Source organism: Chlorocebus sabaeus, chromosome 2 (genome assembly GCF_047675955.1).
Source record: "Chlorocebus sabaeus isolate Y175 chromosome 2, mChlSab1.0.hap1, whole genome shotgun sequence".
NCBI classification, from domain to species: domain Eukaryota; kingdom Metazoa; phylum Chordata; class Mammalia; order Primates; family Cercopithecidae; genus Chlorocebus; species Chlorocebus sabaeus.
The window spans coordinates 899489-906738 of NC_132905.1; the positions used below are offsets into that span (position 1 = coordinate 899489).

Genomic DNA, 7250 nt, shown 5'->3' on the forward strand with positions numbered 1-7250 from the left:
CTATAAGGAATCTCTATTAACATAACTAGCTCTTTCCCCTTCTGGGCCCTCCCAATCCTGAAGAGGTTACCTGAGAGTCCAGCACCTTCTAAAGGTCTACATAGGAAACATTTGCCATCTATTGTCTTTAAGGACAGACACCTATGGGACTTCATCTTCGTAGTAAGAACTTTGGTATCCACAACCCTTTATCTTTTTTTTTTTTTTTTTTGAGATGGAGTCTTGCTCTGTTGCCCAGGCTGGAGTGCAGTGGCCGGATCTCGGCTCACTGCAAGCTCCACCTCCCGGGTTTACGCCATTCTTCTGCCTCAGCCTCCCGAGTAGCTGGGACTACAGGCACCCACCACCTCGCCTGGCTAATTTTTTTGTATTTTTTAGTAGAGATGGGGTTTCACCGTGTTTGCCAGGATGGCCTCGATCTCCTGACCTCGTGATCCGCCCGTCTCGGCCTCCCAAAGTGCTGGGATTACAGGCGTGAGCCACCGCGCCCAGCCCACAACCCCTTATCTTAACCCAGATGCTCCTTCCTATTGGTCTTTAGATAATAACTTAACTCTTCAACCAACTGCCAATCAGATTATCTTTGAATCCACAATGCACCCAGGACCCGTAAGTCCCCACCTAGGACCCGTAAGGCCCCATCTATGACCTGAAAAGCCCCCATCTAGAACCCGTAAGGCTCCCACCCAGAACCTGTAAGGCCCCCATCTATGACCTGTAAGCCCCCAACTAGGACCCATAAGGCCCCACCCCCTGCTTTGAGTCGTTCTGCCTTCCTGAACCTGAGCAACTTGCACCTCACATGTACTAATTGATGCCGATGTCTCCCTAAAAGGTATAAAACCAAGCTGTCACCCAACCACCGGGGACACATGTGCTCAGGACATAATGAGACTGTGCCTCAGGCTATGATCACCGGTATTAGGCTCAGAATAAGCCTCTTTAAATATTGTACAGAGTTTGGCTCTTTTTGTCACACATATTTTGATGTGAAAATCGCTGGGCTCCTTCACCACCCTAGCTTGCTGTGGCATAGCCATGCCCCACACCCAGATCTGCCTGACGAGGGCCTGGGACCGAGGGGCCTTGGGGGGCCTGGTATGGCACTGCAGGGACCCCAGGTTTCCTTCCCCACCTTTCATTGCCCACGTCCTGCTTTGAGATCTGTTTGCGGGGGTAGAACGTTGGGGAGGGTCCAGCCTGCCCCCATCCGTGGGCCCCACAGCCACTGCGTCTGGGCCCTCCGGTCCCGGCAGTCTTGGGATTCTGGGTCAGTGGCTGCAATGAAAGGCTGGGCTTGTGGTTTCAGTCACAGGAGGCCAGGTCCTGCCCGCCTCTGGGCTGTGCTGGCTGGAATGAGGCTGGACCTGGAGCCCAGATAAGCTGAGGAGGAGGAGGAAAAGGGTGGGAGGGAGGAGGAGAAGCTCCAATTTCTGTCCAGGCCTCAGGCCTGGGTTCCCAGGAAGTTCAGCAGGTATGTGCTGGGCAAGGCGGGCCGGTAACCCCTGAGACGGACAACCCTCCCGCACCCAGCCCCACTCCTGCTGAGAGAACCCTGAGAGCCCTCGCCAGTCCCCTCCTCCCAGCTTGGGGGGCCAGAGCCTGCCAGCACTGGAGCAACCCCCCCGTGGCCACAGAGCAAGCACTTCAGGTGACCCAGGGATCTGGACAAGCGTATCAGAGGCCCACAGGAGGGGCTTCCAGCTTCTGAGGCTGGCAACGGCATTAAGAAGCTCAAAGTGAGACAGGCAGGCTGGCTCCTTTCCTGTTTTCAGATGGTCTGGAAGGGCCGGGCACGGTGACTCATACCTGTAATCCCAGCACTTTGGAAGGCTGAGGCAGATGGATCACTTGAGGCCAGGAGTTTGAGACCAGCCTGGCCAACATGGTGAATCCCCATCTCTACTAAAAAAATTAGCTGGGCGTGGTGGTGCATGCCTGTAATCCCAGCTACTGGGGAGTCTGAGGTGGGAGAATCGCTTGAACCCAGGAGGTGGAGGTTGCAGTGAGCTGAGATCACACCACTGCACTCCAGCCTGGGCAACAAGAGCAAGACTCCATCTCAAAACAAGGCCAGTGCGGGTGGCTCACGCCTGTAATCCCAGCACTTTGGGAGGCCAAGGTGGGTGGATCACCTGAGGTTGGGAGTTTGAGACCAGCCTGACAAGGAGAAACCCCGTTTTTACTAAAAATACAAAATTAGCCGGGCGTGGTGGTGCATGCCTGCAACCCCAGCCACTTGGGAGGCTGAGGCAGGAGAATCGCTTGAACCCGGGAGACGGAGATTGTGGTGAGCTGAGATCACGCCATTGCACTCCAGCCTGGGCAACAAGAGCGAAATTCTGTTTCGAAACAAAAACAAAAACAAACTCAGGACCCTGATTTCTGACACAAGAAAAAAATTAAACTGAAAGCTAAGTCATGTGAGAAGCTGCCTTTCTTTCTGTCCCTAAGCAGGTAGTTACAGATAACAGGTGAAGCATCTATCTCTTTTTTTTTTTTTGAGATGGAGTCTCGCTCTGTTGCCCAGGCTGGAGTGCAGTGGCCGGATCTTGGCTCACTGCAAGCTCTGCCTCCCGGATTTACGCCATTCTCCTGTCTCAGCCTCCCGAGTAGCTGGGACTACAGGCCCCCGCCACCTCGCCCGGCTAGTTTTTTAGTAGAGACGGGGTTTCACCGGGTTGGCCAGGATGGATGGTCTCGATCTCCTGACCTCGTGATCCGCCCATCTCAGCCTCCCAAAGTGCTGGGATTACAGGCTTGAGCCACCACGCCCGGCCAAGAAGCATCTATCTCTATAGGAGACGTTCACCTTATTTTATGCAAGTGCAGGTTTCCGAGCGTGAGAGGCACACACAGCTGACGATTCCCCTGCCTGCTCCTCTTCTGTTGCAGCATGTGATTACCAAGGCTTGCCTCTTGCCCCTCCACCTGCTTTCCCCCCTTTAAATGGTGCAGCCCTCAAAAACATCTTTGGAGAAAGGCAGAGACCACAGACTGTTTCTATGACTCCATGTGCTTTTCTTCTGGGCATGTCCTCAACCTTGGCAAAATAAACTTCTTGATCAACTGAGCCCTACCTCTCATGTTTTTCGGTTTACAGCCCCCTCCCCGAGTATTAGGTGGAGCTCTCCAGAGCACACCCCAAAACAAAAATGAGCAGTAGGTATGTTCCCGAGGGGTCACTGTCCTGGGCACCCCCCTGAGGGCCTCCCAGAGCCCAGGGACTCCCCAGGTGTCCTGCCACGGGGCCAGCATCCTGGCATGAGTCCATCCCTCTGGGCTTTGGCTGCGGTGAGCGCTGGCTCCCAGCCAGGGGCTATAGAGCCACAGGCAGAGCAAGAGGCCAGCAGAGAGCGTGCTGAGAAGACCAGTGTAGGCCCAGGGCAGGTCCCACCATGGGCTTCTCCCCACCTGCTGGACTGCGCTGGGCTGGATGCTGACCTGACCATGGGTCTCAGTCTGGATGGTCAACATTCCTCAGTGCGGCTGCAGCTGTCTGGACCACACCTCCCATGGCTGCGGCCCCACTTGGGTCCATTAGTCTGATTTATTTCCCTGGCAAGCCTGGCCCAGGTCTGTGGGGGGCAGGGGTGGGGAGAAGCTTATTCAGTACAGCTGAGCCTGGCTCCTTCCTGCACGTTCCCAAGCCCCTGTGGCTTGTGAAGCTGAGCTGAGAGGCCACCTAAGGCCAAGGATGGACAGAAGGACTGTCTTGATGGGGAGGGCGGGAGGATGAGAGCAGCAGGCCTCTGTTCGCACAATCCTGCGGAGCCCAGACATCCACCGGCCAGCCCTGCTGTCTGTGAGCTTCTGGGCATCATTTGAAAACATGAGATGCTCCATCTCTGGCCCCAGATTCCAGCCTGGGAATCCAGGAGGTGGTGAGTCAGCTTTAGGAAAGGCTAGATCAGGGAGCTCTGGGGCCACAGGGAGGACTCTGGAGAGGGAAGTGGAAGCAAGAGGCTGCAAGAGGCTAACTGGACACTGCACTCCCCAGCTCCACATACAGAGTGAGTGGGGCCAGTGAGCACTCCCCAGCTCCACGCAGCAGTGAGCAGGGTGGGTGAGCAGGTCTTAGGAGTCTGCCGACCTCGCTGAGTGTTAGGCACACGTGGAGCCATCAGGCTCACCTGGAAGTTTCAGACTCAACCAGAGGCCTCCTGGACATGCAGGTCACCAACTCCACCCCAGACTACTTCAATTTCTCTGTTGGGGGCGGGTGGGGGCAGGGGGGTAGACATGTGTGTTAATTAAAGCTTTCTGGGAGTGTGGAGGACCAGCGTTGAGTATCACTGCCTGGAGTCTGAGTTTGGCCGTCAAAGACATTGGCCACTAGCTGTGTGTGTCCATTGGAATTTAATTAAATAAAACTGAAAGTGCAGTTCCTCAATTTCAAGGGTTCAATAGCAGCACCTGCTGGACACAGCAGCCCACAAGTTACAGAATGCCCACCAGGTGGGGTGAGCCCCTCTGGCACTGCCTTCCACATGCTGCCTCCCAGCTGGGGAAACTGAGGCAGGTCCCTGGGGAGCTGGGAGGTCAGCGCCAAGGATCTAACTCCTGATTCAGAGCTCCCTCTGCTGGACAGAAAGGAGGTGACAGCACAGAGGTGACACCAGGGGCCTTGGAGCTGTCTGTGCAGACAAGTGATGACCCGGTGGTCCCACGTGTCCCCAGGGTGAGCATGAGATTGTGAGGAGGCACACGAGGCTTCGGAGAGGAGGTGAAGCAGGCGACTTCAGGCAGAGGGAAAAGCATGGCCCTAGGGATGTGGCTGGCATCCTGGGAACTGTAGGAAGATGGGGTGCAGAGGTGTGTGGGGCTAGTGCATGGGGACCTGGAGCCCCTGGTCCAAGAGGGGCTGGGAACCAGGGAGGCATCTGAGCAGGGCTGGGTTTTGGGCAGTCCCTGGACTGTCCAGACACCCTCCTCTGTGGAACTGTGGGCCAGGCCCGAGGTTCGTATGTTACGCTTGTGCCTGTGGTCAGGAGGCTCAGCCTCAGGTGACAGAAACTCAAAGCTAAAAATGAAATGTCTTGGTTCACCCAACCAAAAGCACAGAAGTGGACCATTTCAGACCCGGCTGGATCCTGGTGTTCAAGCATCTTCATTCACTCGCTTCTCCCTCTCCGGGCTGGCATCACTGCCAGGCAGAGGCGGCCGCTGACAGATGCAGTGCTCACAGCTCAGCACTGCCAGGGAGACTGCATCCCATTCCAGAATTCCAGCCTCTGTCCTGGACGGGTGCTCACAGGCTCCAGTCAGGCCAGGTGACGCATCCACCCCCGAACCACAGGGGCTGAGGAGGGGACGCCCTGAAAGAATATCAGGAATGTGGTCACTCGACTGAAGGGAGCTGCGTGCTGGGCAGGCCAGCAGGGTCACCCAAGACAACTAGCACGCCATGTGGAAGGGTGCGGGAGTCCAGGTGGCCTCCCCGTCCTGGGACAGGTGCTCCGCTGGGGAGAGGCTGCTGTTTGCAAGGGCAGATGAAGGCGGCATCGTCTTTTGCTAGCGCAATACTCAGCAACCAGCACACCGCCCTGTAGCACTGCCCAACCCCAGGTCCTGTTCTCCAGAGTCAGCCCTGCCCACTCTCATTCCTGCCCCACCTGGGGCCCTCCCCAGGCACCTGGCCCAGGTAGATGCAGCCACTGTGGGGCCTCCGTTTCTGGGCCACCTGCAGTAGCTGTGAAGTCGGAGCCTGCAGGTACCTATCTATGTCACCTGATCATGTTGACTCCTCTCTGGTCCTCCTCCTGGTGTGGTTTCCTCCCTGCTTTCTAGCCAGTCAACCCCATGGTCTCCCGCTCTGAAGACCTCTGGTAGAGTTCCAGAGTCCTGGTGGCAGTTCAGTGTCCTGGGAAGCAGGCACTCAGGCCCTGCCTAGGATGCTCAGGCCTTATCACATAGAGGCAGGTGGCAGAGTGTCCCCAGGAATCCCGCTGGCCCTACAATCCCCACACATCTTCTCCATGTCTGCTCCCATCCTGGAAATGTGCTGTTCATTTTCAGATCTACCCCAAATGCACAGATTTCATCTTGGCCTGAGGTGCCTGCCCACGGCCCAAGCATATCAAAGTCCCAGTGGATCCAGATTTATCCTCAGGGCACCAGACATCTCTGAGCTCTGTTCCAGGGAAACATGCCCAGTCTGCTTTCCCCAGCTTTAGGCGAGGCGGGGCCCCAGGGAGGCCTGGTGATGAGCAACTTGGAGCAGTTCTCTCTGTGGCTGACTGGCCCACTGGGGGCCATTTCCACCTCCTCCTGCAGCAGTGTGAGAGGCTGTCTGTTGCCCCGCTGATGAGGATGTCCAGGCTTGGAGCCGTCTTGGGACTCCATTGCCGTCCCTGCTGTCACTGTCCGCCCTGCCTAGCACATCTGTCCGGGCCCACTTTGTGGAAAACACTCCTTTGACGTCAGAATGCCTGACACCCCATTCCAGGTCTTTCTCCTTCAGCGGGACCCAGATCCAGGCCACGTGAAGATGTTACACCTGCCAGAGCTGGAAAGAAAAATATCAACCTCGAAGCCTCTGTAGGGAGTTAGCCACAAGGGTGGCAGGATTGGATACTGGCTGCAGGAGCGAAATTCAACACCTGACCAGAAGGGCGTCCAGACTGGGGATGCTGAGGGGTTAGGAACTGAGAACTGGACTCTCTTTGCACAGTTGCAGCTAAGAAGGTGCTGTCCATCCTCGAACAAAGACCAGAATTCCCCTGGCCCGGCCTAGGCTGCGGCACAGAGCACTACCGTAAGTCTCTTTTCCTCCTGGTGATGAAATCGGGGTCAAGAATCTAATATGCGAACTTCGTTATAAGCCGGCGAGCCTCTTGCAGGTCCGGAGGTACATCCACAGAACAGCTGACCTTCGGGACCGGGCCCCGGGCTCCGCTGCTGCTGAAGGCCAGGGCTGCAAAGCGAACAAAGCCCGCAGGTCCCGCGGCAAGGCGCAGGGGCTCGCAGCTCTGGGCGGGCAGGGCGGACCGACCCCGGACAGACCCGTAGCCCAGCTGTCGGACCAGAGCAGCGTTTAGTCTTCAGACCCTGGGGAAAACCACAGAGGCCTCAGTGCCTGTAGCGCGTCGGGGACTGCGACCGTGGCCGGGACGCGGGGGCGCGGTGCACACCCGGACGCAGCCCCCCAGCCCCTTCCCAACAGGCCCCGCGGCTCCGCCAGACACGCCCCACGTGACTTCCCCGGCTCGGGGCTTCCCCGCCCAGCAGGCTGCGGCCCCCGCCCCGCC

At 57.3% G+C, this 7250-nt stretch overlaps 1 long non-coding RNA gene across 1 annotated transcript; it reads right to left on the reverse strand.

Moving 5' to 3' along the window:
• Positions 1-5094: 5094 nt before the first annotated feature.
• LOC103242870 (uncharacterized) lies at positions 5095-7177 on the reverse strand. The gene is made up of 2 exons (XR_500892.3): positions 5731-7177; positions 5095-5318 (listed from the first exon to the last, which is right to left on the reverse strand). It is a non-coding gene; the product is annotated as an uncharacterized lncRNA (long non-coding RNA).
• Positions 7178-7250: the final 73 nt, after the last annotated feature.